Genomic DNA, 17,265 nt, shown 5'->3' with positions numbered 1-17,265 from the left:
TATATAGTAGAGGATGAATGGCATTTGACTCACACAGTTTACTCCAAGCTCCATCACCTTGTCACTCTAATAACTCATAGTCAGTTTAGACGATTTTAGAAGGAAAGCTTTATAACTGAGGAAGAGGAAGAAGAGAAGAGATCAGAGGCAGTGAAGCTAACCAGGAGTTGAGAAAAGCTCATCCTTCTTTCTCCCAAATTAATACACAATGATATCCTAATCAGTTATATTGATATTGTTACTCATTTGCATGTTTTGGGGGTAGCATTTGCATGAAATTATCATATCATACAGCACTGTAAACTTGAAGTTAATGATATTTGGAATATTGTAGAAAAAGAATAGAAAGAAAGACTAATTGATTTGCATTAGAATTCAAGTTTCACAGAAACAAGACACTTGTACTGAATTTTAAAGTATGAGTTCTCTTTATTATATGGACAAAGGCAAGGTAGGAGGTCTTTCTTAAAATTGTAGTGTGACATATTCTAATAAAGATACATGACAAATACTGAAAACTGGAGCAAAGGATGATATAAAATAAAAAGGAGACATGTAGACCAGTGGTCTGACAATTTATAGCTACCAACTAATGATTATTTTAGTTGATTCTTTGGATTCCATAGGGTAGCACTGAAGATTTAAACAGTTGTGGATAAGCGACACAAATGTTACATAAAGCTACAGCTGTTACACAAGAACATGAGCATATAATCTCTGACAATGTAAGTGTACCACCATCTTCATCTGGTAGAAACTTCTCTCATCCTAGTCCTTTTGTTTGAAGATAATGAAAAGATCATTCCTTGACAATAACAAAATAAGATGATAGTCATGAATTATGAAATCTTTAAATTTGAAGGGACAAGTAATTAAAGAATGTCTCTCTGAGATTTAAGTAATAGTTTAATTCATTGAGCAACCAAATGAATAAATAAAAAATCTTCAATACAAATAATAAATGCTGTTTTCAGAAGGAATGGAGGATTTCCTAAGTAAAGCAACACATTGTTGATTTTTGCTGTTGCTTTCTGGAGAAGGTAACTGGAAGGGGTACTTGCTGAAAGAAATGTTGCCTTTAAAGGTTATGGCAATAATAAGTCAAATTATTACCATATAATGCATGCTACTTGTAAAAACACAAAAAATACCATAATCTGTGGGGTTTGACAACTGGAATTTTGATTCCTTTGAATTTCTTGAGACAATAAATACTCTGAAATGTTGGATCATCTCGGCTATCTGCTTCTATTTGAGATTTTTCAGGGGGTATTCCTTGATCTAACCTGATTTTTCTTAACCCAGAATGAATCCACAACCTCTCATTTCCTATGGAAACAAAAGGAAAACCTCTACTCCAAAGTAACTTAACTTTTGAATAAATTTTGAAGTCAAGGCATATTTAAAATATATATGTAAGGCTAATCCAGAAGCATTTATAATCAAATGTCTTTTAGCAGCTGTTGTTCCTTCCTTAGCAGTCAAACAATTAAAATACAACATAATAATATACAGTATCCAGATTCTTTGTGTATTTCCATCTTTATGTGACTTATTTTTTTTACTCTATTACTTTTTCTACAAGTTTAATAAGTATTTTTATTATCTTTACTCCTCTAATCTATGACTGTTTGTACTCTTTTATATTATATTTATTATTTCTTTAGTCTTTTTTTTCTCTCCCCCACCAAAAAAACAAAAAAGAAAGAAAGAGAAAGAGAAGTTGGATGTGGTAGGACACAACTTTAATCCCAGCACTTGGGAGGCAGAGTCAGGCAGATCTCTGTGAGCTCAAGAACAGCCTAGTCTACAAATCAAATTCTAGATCACACAAAGATAAACAGAGAAACCCTGTCTCAAAAAAACCAAAAATTAAAAATAAAAAAATGGAGTTTAAAATAAAGTCACATAAAGATAGAAAATACACAGAGAATCTGGATACTGTATGCTACTGTGTTGTCTTTGAATTGTTTGACTGCTAAGGAAGGAGCATCAGATGCTGGATTAATTCAACATATATATTTTGAAAATGCCTTGATTTCAAAATTGAAGTCAAAAGATATATTACTTTGGAGAAGAGGTTTTGTTTTTATTTCCATAGGAAGTGAGAGGCTGTGAACTCAATCTGGGTTAAGAATAATCAGGTTTGATCAAGGAAGACCCCATGAAAAATCTCCAATAGTAGCAGATGGACCAAATGATTCAACATCTAAGAGGACCTCTGTTGGAGTTTCTTCTGAGTTCTATATTCAGAACATCTTCAAAACTGCTGGCTGAGATGATCAAGCCTCACAGAATATCCCAGTCAGAACTTAACCATAATTATAAATTTTCTTTAGGTCCCCATAGGATTATCAGCGCCCCCCATCAGTACAAAGTAGTCTAGAAAACAATGCCTGCAACCCCCCAATGAATTCTGGGTGTTTGTCTTTTTTTAGAGTGTTGGTTCCAAGTTTTCATAGATAATGGTCAGGAAAAAAGCTAAACAAAGGAGATTAGATCCACAGCTCTTGTATTGAAACAAAATAAGAGGGGAGTTCTGTGAGACAATGGTCTTGTACCCTGTAAAGATTTATAAATTGCACTGGTTTAATAAAATGCTGATTGGCCAGTAGCCAGGTGGGAAGTATAGGCATGGCAACCAGAACAGAAGAATTCTGGGAAGAGAAAAGGCTCAGTCCACAGTCGTCACCCAGACCAAGAGGAAGCAAGAAAAGGGAATGACTCACTAATAAAGGGTACCAAGCCACATGTTTACCAAAGACAGGAATTATGTGTTACTGTAAAATGTAAGAGTCAATAAGAAGCCTGAGCTAATAGGCCAACCAGTTTATAATTAATGTATACCTCTGTGTGTTTCTTTGAGACTGAACAGCTGCAGGACTGAGAAGGACAGGAATCTCCATCAACAAAGAAGTCCCAAATTAAGGTGCTAGCTGGTGTTTGTTATGAGTCCCTTTTCTTTTTTCTTTTTTTTAAACTTATTTTTATTCTTTTTTAATTAAAATTTCCACCTGTCCCCGTTTCCCATTTCCCTCCCCCTCCTCCCAAATATTGCCCCTCCCCCCACTCTCCTTTCCCTATCCCCACTCCTCTTCTCCTCCCACCACACCATTCACCCTCCCTCTCGATACTGAAGAGCAGTACAAATTCCCTGCCCTCGGGAAGACCAAGGTCATCCCACTTCTATCTAGGTCCAGGAAGGTGATCGTCCAAACAGGCTAAGCTCCCACAAAGCCAGTTCATGTATTAGGATCGAAACCTAGTGCCATTGTCCTTGGCTTCTCATCAGCCTTAATTGTCCGCCATGTTCAGAGAGTCCAGTTTCAACCCATGCTTATTCAGTCCCAGTCCAGCTGGCCTTGGTGGGCTCCCAATAAATCAGTTCCAATGTCACAGTGGGTGGGTGCACCCCTCGTGGTCCTGACTTCCTTGCTCATGTTCTCCCTCCTTCTGCTCCTCATTTGGACCTTAAGAGCTCAGACCGTTGCTCCAAATTGAGTCTCTGTCTCTATCTCGATCCATCACCAGATGAAGGTTCTAAGGTGATATGTAAGATATTCATCAGTATAGGATAGGATCATTTCAGGTTCCAGAACCTGGAAACAACCTAGATGCCCTTCAATGGAGGAATGGATGAAGAAAGTGTGGAATATATACATATTAGAGTACTACTCAGCGGTAAAAAACAATGACTTCTCGAATTTTGCATGCAAATGGATGGAAATAGAAAATACTATCCTGAGTGCGGTATCCCAGACCCAAAGAGAGGAACTTGGGATGTACTCACTCATAATTGGTTTCTAGCCATAAATAAAGGACATTGAGCATATAATTTGTGATCCTAGAGAAGCTAAATAAGAAAGTGAACCCAAAGAAAATCGTATAGTCATCCACCTGGATAGGTGAAGTAGACAAGATTGCCAGGCAAAAACCGGAAACTAGCCAGTGAGGTGGCTTGGGGCTAAGGGGAAAGGGGATGAGAAACGTGAGAAGGGGAGGATGGGAGGAGCTTGAGGGATTGGGATGGTTAGGATATAGGAAGGATGGATACGGGAGCAGCGAAGTATATATCCTAACTAAGGGAGCCATCTTAGGGTTGGCAAGAGACTTGACTCTAGAGGGGCTTGCAGGTGTCCAGGGAGATGTCCCCAGCTGGTACCTTGGGCAACTGAGGAGAGTGAGTCCCTTTTCTTATGATGTGTCCATGAACACTTAATTGCATGTGTCTTTACAAGGCCTATTGGAACATTCCTGACATTTTCCTGCTCTTTTAAGGAATCTATTTATTTAGATTAGCAACTTGTCCTTGTGATCTTATTTAATCTTAACTATCCATTTAAATGAACAATATCCAAATATTGTCACTTTATACATTACAGCTTTAACAAATGAACTTGGATGGGGGATAATTAAATTCATAACAGATGAATTAGAGTTTTTGTTATGTTTTGCATTTTATTTCATTAAAGGTTTTCTAAGCAATGGAATGGATATGTTAATAAATTAACCCAGATATAGATTTTAGGATGTAACAAAAATTTTATGTTTAATATCTCCTAGATTTTTTTCTTAATTACTATGTTTTTAGAAACTGGTGTCTAATATATTCTCAGTATTAGGGTACACTGAGGTGGGAGAATGATTTGGGCAAGGAATGAATCATGCCTACCTTTTGAGCCATGGCTTCAGTGCTCTATAAAAACACTGGTCCTATCCAGGTAGAAGGTAAGAATCACAGAACAGAGTTCCCTGTCTCTCCTGCGAGCAATAAGAGTGTGCACACTGATAGTAGTGAGGCATCCTTAAGATTTAATGTTTCCAAATTAAAGAAATGAAATAAAGGATGCTAACGGGTGCAGCGTGTTACACATGCACAGGTCTAGTGCCTGCTTTCTTTCTTTAACACATGGCAGAACCACATGGCCTCCCAGGGACAGAGAAATAAGCATCACAAGGGACCCAGACCACAGAGATTTATGAGGTAGTATAGTCACTGCTTGGGGGAGGGCAGGGCAGTGCTTTAGCTTAAGATGTTTAAAACCTGGCTGCAAGAGAAGCAAGAAAGTACACCTCGGGGAACAATTCGCTGCCAGGTTCTAGGGGAGGGAAAAATGACTTAACGGCACTTTCACTGTCTCAACTCTGGTGATTTTTTTCCTGGTAAGCAGATATCTTCTGTAATTCCCTTTGTAAATAGACCCATAAGATAGCAATATGCCTTCCTGTGACTCGACTTGAATAAATTATTATTGCTGCTTTTGACTCACAGAGTTAGAAATTCGTCATTGAGGAATGAAATAAACCAGGTAGACTAAGCTAAACATTATTTCTTTGCCTAAAGTCCTGGATAAATCAGGTCCAGCTCAGGGGTTCAGATATGATGTAGCGTACTAGAAATTGTGAAGTTCACACAGCTCAAAAGCTGGTAAAAGCTTCCAGGGTATCGAGAACTCCTGACATTAGGTGTCATGGACACACCTGTGGACTGAAATGGTGAGGTGCATGAGAGGAGCTGGATGCTGTTGGGTTCCCGGGAATCGAACAGTAGCCTCCCCCCCCCCCCCCAACATTGTATCTTGAATGAATTTTCTTGTCTTCTGCAGGAATATCTTCTGGTTCCCTGCTTATATATCCGCATGCCAAACCTTACTAGATATCTGGCTGCAGGTTCTCAGTGCTTCTCCACTGGGGGCATTCTAAAATTCAACACACATTCTCGTTCAGTCAGAAAACAAAACACGATAAAACACACCACTGCAAATCTCTGAGATCTTCTTAGAAAAGGGGACTAAGACCATTCACTATTTTGAATGCCAATAAAATGAATGCAGATGATTCTTATTTGAACTGCCTTGCATTTTGTCCTTCCTTCCTTCCTTCCTTCCTTCCTTCCTTCCTTCCTTCCTTCCTTCCTTTTTTTTTCTTTTTGGTGTCTCTCTGTGTTCTTTTTTTAGTGCATTAAATCATCCTTTCCATTTATTTGATTTCTATTTTATTTTTTAAATTTGTTATTCCTTTTACATACAAACCACAGTTTCCCCTCCTTTCCTTCCTCTCCCTTCCTCCTACCCACCCAGGTAGTTTTTTTTTAATTGTTTTTATTGAGCTATATATTTTTCTCCGCTCCCCTCCCTCTCTCCCCTTCCCCCATTACCCTCTTCCATGATCCCCATGCTCCCAATCTACTTCTCACGTAGATTAGATTTATTTATGAATCTCTTAGGGTATTCTTTGTTGTCTAGGTTCTCTGAAATTATGAATTGCAGGCTGGCTTTTCTTTGCTTTATGTCTAAAAGCCACTTATGAGTGAGTCCATATTATATTTGTCTTTCTGGGTCTGGGTTACATCACTCAATATGATGCTTTCTAGATCCATCCATTTGCCTGCAAATTTCAAGATGTCCTTATTTTTTTTCTGCTATACACTACTCCATTGTGTAAATGTATCACATCTTCTTTATCCAGTCTTCAGCCGAGGGGCATGTTTCTAGGTTCTGTCTATGAAAGAATAATGCTGCTATGGACAAAGTTGAACACATGTTCTTGTGGTATGATTAACCATTTTTTTTCAGTATACACCCCAAAGTGGTATTGCCGGGTCTTGAGGTAGGTTGTTTACTAATTTCCTGAGAAATCACCATACTGATTTTCAAAGTGACAAAATTCTTTACATATGAGGGCCCTTGTGACTAATATGAAATGTCCTTCTTTGTCTCTTTTGATTGATTTTAGTTTGAAGTCTATTTTGTCCGATATTAGGTAACTACACAAGCTTGTTTATTAGGTCCATTTGATTGAAAATTATTTTTTCTGACCCTTTATTCTGAGGTGATGTCTGTCTTTGAGGTTTAGGTATGTTTCTTGTATGCAGCACAATAATGGATCCTTTTTCCCTATACAATCTGATTGCCTCTGCCTTTTTATAGGTGAGTTGAATCCTTTTATATTAAGGGATATTAATGGCCAGTTATTCATAGTTTCTGTTACTTTAGTTTACATTGTTAGTGATGTTATTGTGTGTGTTTTTCCCTTCTTTGGAATTTGCTGCTGTGAGATAATCCATTGTCTGTGTTTTTGTGGATATATCTAACTTTTTTGGGTGAGAATTTTCCTTCTAGTACTTTGTATAGGGCTGGGTTTGTGGCTAGGTTTTGGTTAAATATGGTTATGTTATGGAATATCTTATTTTGTCCATTTGTGGTGATTGAAAGCTTTGCTGGCTATAGTACTGTGGGGCTGCCATCTGTGGTCTCTTAATGTATGTAAAACATTTGACCAGGACCTTCTGGCTTCCATTGTTTTCACTGAGAAGTCAGGTATAATTTTGATAGGTCTGCCTTTAGATGTTACTTGGCCTTTTTCTTTACAGCTCTTAATATTTTTTCTTTATTCTGTATGTTTAGTGTTTTGATTATTATGTGGTGAGAGGACTTTTTTCTTTTCTTTTTTTTTTTTTTTTTCATCCAGCCTATTTGGTGTTCTGTAAGCTGCTTTTTGTATCTTCATATGCATACCTTTCTAGGTTAGGAGGTTTTCTTCTATGATTTTATTGAATATATTTTCTGTGCTTTTGAGTTCAGGTTCTTCTCCTTCTGTTCCTATTATTTTTAGGTTTGGTCTTTTCACGGTGTCTCATATTTCCTGGAAGGATTGTGGTAAACTACTGTTAGATTTAACATTTCTTTGACTAATAAGTCTATTTCCTCTATCTTATCGTCAATGCTTGAGATTTTCTCTTTCATCTCCTGTATTCTGTTGTTTATGCTTACACTTGTAATTCCTAATCATTTTCCCATATTTTCCATTTCCAGAAGTCCCTAAGTTTGTGTTTTCTTTATTGTTTCTAGTTTCTATTTTGGTTTTCAAATGTTGAATCGTTTCTTTCACTTGTTTGATTGCTTTTTCTTGTTTTTTTTGGGGGGGGTTTGATTTCTTCCAATTTTTTACTTGTTGTTTCCTCCATTTCTTTGAGAGAATTTTCATTTCCTCTTTAAGGGCCTCAAACATTCTCCTAAAGTTTTTTTTTTTTTTTTTTCGGTTCTTTTCTTCTGCCTCCTCTGTATTGGGTTGTTCACGTCTTGCTGTTTTAGATTCACTGGTGTTTGTTGGTGTCAAGTTGCTCTTTGTGGTATTATGTTCTTACCTGTCTACTGATCTTTCCCTCTGATTGGTGTAGTTGGGGATATGTCTCTGGTAATCACTCCTCCAGGTGCTAGTAGATCCATTGCTCAAATGGTTTCTCTTTATGGTGGAGTCGGGGCCATGGTTCCAGTCAACCCTCTGGTTGTTCTGTGCTCCCAGAGGTCACTCTGAAATCCCAGAGGTTATTCGGGCCTCTTCTCTTGGAGGTCACTTACTCGGTCTACTCTTGCAGAGGTAGCAGGTCTGGGCCTACTCCCATGGAGGTTGCTTGCTTGGGTCTGCTCCTGCTCCCTGCTGAGGTCACTGGCTCAGGCCTGCACTCCTGCACTGTTCTTTCAATAGGCATCTACAATGTCTGCTTCTGGTACTTTTCTACTGATTACAATATGGTAGGGAAAAAGATAATGTATTATAGATTTTACTATCGAACGTCCAGGAAACAAATATCTTTCCATCTAATCTAAACATTCTGGATATGAAAGGTTCATTTTTTTTTGTTTATTTCATGTAGCTGGCATAAAACTGATAGAAAGCTAGATAAGAACATATATAACATATATATGCACTCAAGTTTGTTTATTTGTATAAACATATGATAGAATTACCAAAGTTCTAATGCAGAGGTAAAAACATCAACCAAGAAAACTTTGTATCACATCAAAAGACGGATATAGCATGGGCTATTGAATTTATACCCAGATGATTATTATTATTAGAAAAACAGGGGCATAAAGAAGAAATATGCTACTTATCAGGTGACATTAATACAGTGTTTTCTATTTTCAGTGGTTTTCCTTGTTCTACAACATTGCACTGTTAATGGTAGAATGCCTTATCCAGTTGCAGTGTTTGAATGTGAAGAAATAGGTAAGTATGGTTTTGTATAAGTTGGATGAGACATCAGAGCATGCCCTAGAAGATTACTGGGCACTCTGATTCTTCTTGTCTCTAGCTCTATGTGGTGATTTGAAAGAAAATAGTCCCCTAAGGTTGTGACATTATTAGGAGGTAGGGCCTTGTTGAAGTAGGTGTGGTCTTGTCAGAGCAGTATGTCACTGTGGGGTTGGGCTTTGAGGTCTCTTTTGCTCAAGTTTCCCTAAGTGTAACAGAATCCACTTTCTGATGCCTTCTGGTCAATCTGTAACCAGTACCTGTCTTCCTGCTCACTGCCATGCTCCAGACCATGATGATAATGAATTGAACTGCTGAAATTGTAAGCGAGCCAGCCCAATTAAATGCCTTCCTTTATAAGAGTTGCCATGGTAATGATGTCTCATCACAGCAATAGAAACTCTAACAAGCTCTATTAAGATGTGTACGTACTTAGTTCTATCATCTTCCCACAACATGTTTCTCTGCCTAACCCTAAATTCGAAGCAGCAGGGCCAACTAATCATGGAGTACAAACCTCAAAACTTTGCAATCAAGCAAATATTTTGTCTTTATACCTTGACTGTATCAGATTCTTGTTATAGTGATGAAAAACTGACTAATACAGTGTCATAAAGAAAATGTCAGTGGAATTTACAGATTATAAGACTGTCTACTTCAAAAACAGTAAATTGGAAAAAAAATCCTGAAATTGCTAATGTACTACAATAATGTTTATGAGCACAAAATACACAGGAAACTCAAAAGCTATTTATTCTAAAGCAAGAAAACAAGAAATAGGTAAGCACCAACTAAACCTACAACACTGTATATACATTTATGTGGGTTGCAATAATATGCATGTGTGTACACATGTATGTGTAGGAGTGTTTGTGTGTGTGTGTGTGTGTGTGTGTGTGTGTGAATGAAAAGAAATCAACTCCTATCACCCTGAGACAATATACTTTGTACAATGAAAGCATTTATTCTCCTAAATTAGGCATTGGCATTACGAAAATTCTGAAAAATATTCCAAGAATTTACATTTAAATACACTACACAATATGTCTTCAAAAGTTACTCATTATTCCAGTGAAGGAAGCAGGCAAAGGAACAGCAGATCTTTGCTTCTTCTTCAGTTACCCCAGAACCAATTCCCTGTCTTAAGCTTCGCAGTGGAGCACCTACTGCAGCCTCCACTCAGAAGACCTAGCTCTACCCTCTGCCTTTATTGTGTGGGCTATCACAGAGCTCCCCCTCCTAATGTCACACCCCCTCAATCATTGTTAAATCTCAGCCTATACTTCAGCAAACATCCCCTGGGAATGTCTGGCCACTTCTAGCCAGGGAGGTAGGTAGGCTAACTTCAGATATTCACCTTTTCCTTCATCCTTCCAACACTAATTCCCCAAGTCTCATCTGCAACTCTGAAGACAACCACCTGTGATAGCTTCTCCAAACTCCCTGCACCTGTTCCCAGACAACTAAGCAATTCATAGTGAACCACCTATTTTCCTCCCTCATGTGGATTCCCCAGTGCCCCCACTCTTAACCCATTCCCATTTTCAAGTGTCAGTTTCAAATACCTAGAAAACCATTTTACCTGGTACCCCAGTAGTCACATCTATCAGGATCTCAGAAAATTTCCTACCAGGCAACACACAGATACCACACTCTCCTAAAATCAGAGAGGAAGCAGAAACCAAAGAATGAAATGCTCACAAATCACAATCTTCCCAAACCTGGATGCCTAGATGCTATCATAAAAACAAAATAAATAATAGCCAGGAAAATATATTTCCCCAAGAACCCAGAAACTCTAAAACAGCAGACCTTGAATATCACATCATAGCTAAAGCAGAAATAAAAGATAGTAAAATAGCCTTTATGAATATGATAGAGGTCCTAAAATGGAAATGAATAAATCCCTTAATGAAATCTATACAGAAACACAAACAGTGGAAGAAATTGAACAAAACACTCAAAGACCTGAGAGTGGAAGTAAATTTTCTTAAAAAAATCCCAAACCGAGGAAAATCTGGAAATGAAAAATTTAGCCACTCAAACAGGAACCTCAGAGGCAAGCATCACCAAAAAAAAATTACAACAGATGGAGAAAGAATCTAAGGCATTGACAACACATTAGAAGAAATGGATACCTCAGTCAAACAAAATGTTAAATCTAAAATATTCCTGGCACAAAACTTCTAAGAAATCTGGGACACTATGAAAAGACCATATCTAAGAATAATAGGAATAGAGGAAGGAGAAGAAACCCAGGTCACAGGCACAGAAAATATTTTCAACAAAATCATAAAAGAAAATTTCTGCAGCCTAAAGCAGAACATGCCTATCAGGATATAAGAAGCATAAAGAACACTGTTAAGTTTCAAATCCAGGACAAAGAGTTAAGACGACTACTGAACATATCAAAACAGACCTGGGCCACTAGGTTTTCCCTTCATTTCTCAGTCCCTACCTATTACAAGGTACAGTTGGTCTCAACCTGGCCTACCCTCTACCCTGACCTCTCCAGTTCAGGGGCTGGCCTGCCCTTTACTCAGAGATGCTTCCCTATATAATCAAGATATTTTGGTTACTGGCTCTTTTGTACCTTTGGTCTCCTGGTTGCTATAACTGGTTCCCCTCTCTTCCCTCCCTTTTCTCCTCCCTAACTCCCTACATGACCAAGCTCAACCTGGTCATTTCTACTCTGAACTGTCCTAGATGTCCCTGCCTCTACTTATACTCTCCCTTTTTTTTCTACAAGAAACTTTCTCCTCCATCACACCTTGTCATGTCCTCTTTTTCTTTCAAATACCAAATAGACTGAACCAGAAAAAAAAATGTCTCCTCAACAAATAATAATTAAAACAGTAAAACTATAGAAGAACGAGTATTAAAAGCTACAACAACAAGGATCAAGTAACATATAAAAGAAGACCTATTAGAATTATACCTGACTTCTCAATGGAGATTGTAAATCCCAGAAGGGTCTGGACAGATGTTTCACAGAGCCTGAGACCACAAATGCCAGTGCAAACTACTATACTTAAAAAAAACTTTCAATCACAATAGATGGAGAAAATAAGATACTCCATTATGAAACCAAATTTAAGCAATATATATCTACAAATTCAGTCATATGGAAGGTGCTAGAAGGAAAATTCCATCCTAAAGAGGTTAACCACACCCATGGGAGCAGAAGGACAGAAGGAAGAAGTAATTCCACACTAGGCACACACACACACACACACTTAGTACACATAGTTAGTCACCTATGGACATCTGCTTTTTAGTTAAAAAGCCAAAAATACACACTGGAATAAAAGGCAGCATCTATCTTCAACAAATGGTGTTTGTCAAACTAGATGGCAACAAATAGAAAAGTTTTAATAGAGCGATACTTATCACTCTGCACAAAACTCAAAACAAGATATGCTAACCCTGATAAAAGACACAATGGGGACTAGCCTTGGACTCCTTGGCATGGGAAAAGATTTTCTGAATAGAACACCTTTAGCATGGGCACTAAAATCAACAATTAATAAATGAGACTTCATGAACCAAAAGTTTCTGCATAGCAAAGGACAGAATCATTCAGATAAGTGGCAGCCAATAGAATGGAAAAAGATTTTTACCCACTACACAACTGATAGGGGGTTAATAACCACACTATATAAAGAGCTCAAGAAAACCCAACTAGATATCAAGAAAACAAATAACCCAATTAAAAAGAAAACAGAGTACAGATCTAAACAGAAATATTTCAAAAGAGGAAACTGAAATGTCTGGGATACACTTAAATAAATGTTCCACATCCTTAGTCATCAGGGAAATGCAAATCAAAACTATTTCATCTTACACCTGCCAGGATGGCCAAGATCAATAAAACAAATGATACCTTATGCTGGAAAGGATGCAGAACAAGGGGAACACTCATCCATTGCTGGTGGGACTGAAAACTTGAACATCCATCATGGAAATCAGTGTGGCAGTTCCTGAAGAAAATGGGAATCTATTTAGCTCAAGATGCAGCTATATATCACCTCTGGCACATATGCAAAAGGATGCTTCATCGTACCACAGAGGTGCATTTTCAACAACATTTCTTAATTCTGTTTTCAAAATATACAAAACTTAGAAACAATCTAGATGTCTCTGACCAGCTGAATGGATAAATATGTGGTTCACTTACACAATGGAATATTACTCATCCATTAAAGAATGAAATCATGAAATTTCCAAATAAGTGGATGGGACTAGAGAAAAGTCATTGAGACTGGGGTAACGTAGAAAGACAAATATTGTATTAATCACTTATCTGTAGATATTAGCTATTAAGTCAATGACAACCAAGCTATATTCCTTAGAACCACAGAGGTCAGGTACAGAATAACTGAATAGGCAGAAACAGATAGACAGAATAGATAATAATGGATAGATGGGGTTGGGGAAGACTGAAGCAAGAGGACCAAGTGGATGAGAAAAGAGAGACAATCAAGGGTGGGAATATGTGGCGAGATAGATAAAAATTAAGGGCTCTTTGAGGGATCGTATGGAAATCTAACACAGCAGAATTTTGTTAAAATATATACACATAAAAAGGCCATCAAAATGAAGTCACCAAATAAAGGGTAAAACATATCTGAAATTGGAAATTTCTTGACACCAAATGAAGATTTTCTTATCGGGATTTGGTTGCATCTAATTGAATTGTTGGCCACAGAGGTCACCTAAAAGTTCCAAACAATCCAGACTGTTGCCAAGACTATGCGTTATTCCCTACAAACTGATTGACAAGGCCCCATTGCTGAAGACAACACCTATATAACTTGTTGCACATGTAGAATTAGATAGCACCTACATAAAGCCTTCATCCCTTCTTGCTAGCGTCTATCTTATAGATAGGTACTCTTTATGTTACCAAAGGAAAAACATTAACACCAAGCAAGGCACAACCCCTTTGATCTACAATGGTGTCCTGTCTACAAGATATGCTAGGGCAATAGCAGCAGTAAGCTTGTGGGAGTAACGAACAAATATTGGATTTGACTTAAGGCCACCTCCAGAAGATGGAATTCATACCCAGTGTTGCTTGGATGACCAGGAACTTGATACTAGATAGCCCAGAGATCTAGGATAAAACAAAGGACAACTGTATTAAAAATTAAAAGAAAAATGCAATGATTCTGAATGACATATTTCTATGCTCCTTGATGAGGTATCATCAGAGAAGCTTCCTCTTCCAGCAGATGGTAACAAATATAGAGTTGCACAGCAAAGCAATATGCAGAAATGAGAGATCTCAGAATATTCAGCTCTAAATGGGATGTCTCAAAAAAAAATCCTCCCATTGAGGGCTCAGAGAACCCTGTGGAAGAGGAGGCATAAAGAGTGTAAGAACCAGAGGAGATTGATGATATCATGAAAACAAGGTCCTCTAAATTAATGTGACCAAAGCATATGTGAACCCACAGAGACTGAGGCAGCATGCACAGGGCCTGTGCAGGTTTGTGCAGATTCTTGCATACATATTATGGTGTCCAGTTTAGAATTTGCAGAGTGAGCAAACAAGTGGGTCTCTGATTCTTCTGACTCCTCCTGGGCTCTTTTCCTTCTTGTTGTTTTGCTCATTTCCAATCTGTTAGCTTTTTTTTCTTTTTTACTATAATATATTTTATATTATTACATGTTTTTTGTTATTATCCCTTAGATGCCTGTTTGTTTCCTCATGAGAAAAAGAAAAAAAAGTGGATCAGGATTAATTAAAGGTGAGTTGGAGAGGAATTGGGAAGAGTAGAAAAATAATCAAGTATAATCAAGATACATTTTATGAGAAAAAATTCTGTTTCAATAAAAGTAAAAAAAAATAAAGTCACTATTTTTAATAAGGTGATGTTTATATTTTTTCTTTAGACAATTTAACTCTTATAGCCTTGAAAGTTAAAATAATTTATTATTAGTTTAAAATAGAAAATCTATTATTGAGGAATAAAAGAAATCAGAAGAAAATAGTAAGTCGGAAGAATAATGTAAAAGAAGAAGTATAATTTTAATAAAATAGAGATAAAATTCAAAATTTTGACTCATATTTCTCAGGAAAAACAAACACAACTCACATGTAATTTAAGTATAAATATATTCTTCATTTTAAAAATAGCACAAGAAATATTAAAATAAGGTAATGAATTTTGCATAAAATAGCAATAACAACAAAAAAATTCCAAGAGTAAGTATTGCTAGAATATTTCCAGCTAAAATTTAAAATATCTATGCAAATGAATAAGATAATTCACAAAAACACAAGTAGTACAGAAGAGATATTTTTCTGTATGTGCTGTGGTCACATGGCAAACATGTTTGTACTATAGAACTTGTTTCCTTTTTTTCCCCCTTTTTTCTTTTGTTGGATTTTCAAGACAGGGTTTCTCTTTTGCTTTGTAGGCTAGGGTGGCATTGAACTCACAGAGATCCACCTGCCTCTGCCTCCTGAATGCTAAGATTAGAGGTGTGTACTACCCCTGCCTGGCCAGAACTTGTTTTCTCATGAAGAAGAAAAGAAATAGTCAAACTTAATAGATCACTCTTCAAAGATGTTAAATAATGAACTATAACAGTTCATAATTATGCAGCTCAGAATTTGTATTTTATTTTGTGCTTCTTTATATGTGTATATGCACTGATGGGTGGTTGTGTGTGCATGTCCATGTGTTGGCATGTACAAACGTGTGGCTGTGAGTATGCAAATATAAAGCAGAGCCTTGAGTGTATCTCTTCTGCATTTTCTAGTAAATTTGTTTCATCAGAACAATCTGCATATTATTTCCTGTAAAATATTTTGTGTGATCATGTAACTGTATGTGTATGTGTCAGAGATTAGAATTTGCATTATCCTCATATTTTTTAGATTTACTGGAATTATAGATGGCAAGTCTTCTCATCTCTAATATTTACCTATTATTATTTTAGAATACATTTCTTATGAAATGTGTACATATATCTATATGCACATATATGTATGTATGTATGTATGTATGTCTTATATAGATTTTTATAATTTCATTTATAAAGGTAATACTGGCCAACAGTTAAAGTAAGAACATCATTTTTGTACAATGTTCTGAGTCTTTTATCTCAACTACCCCTTTTCTCCTAGTTCTTTGGCCATAAGAGCCTTGCATTTGATGTTAGGCATAGTCTTGTCCACAATCCTGTCCCAGACAACTCTGATTCTATGGATACTACAGAAAGTCTAAAAGTAAGCTACATCAATTTTGTGCTGTTACTAAAGGAAGTAGATGTTGCAACAGAAGTCAGTCTTCACTGATAGAAACAACTGCCTATGCAGTCTTTGCATAGGAGTAAGGAGTCAACTTTTTATCTTTGGCTCAAAGAGCATACTTTGTACTCCATTGAATCCCAGACCAGGCTGGGTGCACTTCTAGACATTCAAGGTTCATGATGTTCCAGTGTTAATTCCATCTAAAACTGGAAAAGAAGCACAGAGGTCACAGTGAGTGCCGATATTCAGCCTTTTAGCTGGCTTGGATTTTACTGGTCTTCATAATGACATAATTGTAAAATCAACCTTTTATTTCTTAAATTGAGGGACATAGCCTTGAGTCCTATAGAGTGTTATAGAGTTCTGGGTAATTCACAGTTAGAGTAAATGCTAGACTCACAGAATATTTCAAATGTATGACAGCCAAAAGATGCCATCTCTTCCAAACCTCTGTGCCTACACCAAGGATGGACATAGCCAGTTCTCTTTTTTTTTTCATGTGTCTGATAATAGCTCTGTGTTACACCAAAAATGGGCATAGTTCGTTTTTTTCCCCCATATTTCTGAAAACAGATTTAGAATCCTATCCAAATTATTGCTAGCAGTCACCAAACCCCTTCTCTACTGGAAAACAGACCTTAATATTTCCTCTGTAAATCCCTAATCAGAGAATAGCTCACACAAGATAAAGGTTGGCTTGAAGGTTCTTGATACCCACTGTTGTTCTTTATCTGGAGTTGGCTTCTAGGAATGTTGGAAAAATCAAAAGAGAATTAACTGTTTTGAATTAAGGATTGGGAATTTTTAAGACATCAGGAAAGGTGAGTCCTCATTTAAAGCAGAGTTTGGACAAATCAGATTGGATGCTAGGAAACATAGTTTTTCTGGGAATTGCCAATCAACAAAATCAGTTATTTCTTGTAAGACTTCTAACCTCAACTAATCAGACATGTTATCCTGCTGAT

The sequence above is a fragment of the Chionomys nivalis genome, chromosome 14 (assembly GCF_950005125.1).
Source record: "Chionomys nivalis chromosome 14, mChiNiv1.1, whole genome shotgun sequence".
In the NCBI taxonomy this organism is placed as follows: domain Eukaryota; kingdom Metazoa; phylum Chordata; class Mammalia; order Rodentia; family Cricetidae; genus Chionomys; species Chionomys nivalis.
This window is presented reverse-complemented; position numbering follows the sequence as displayed.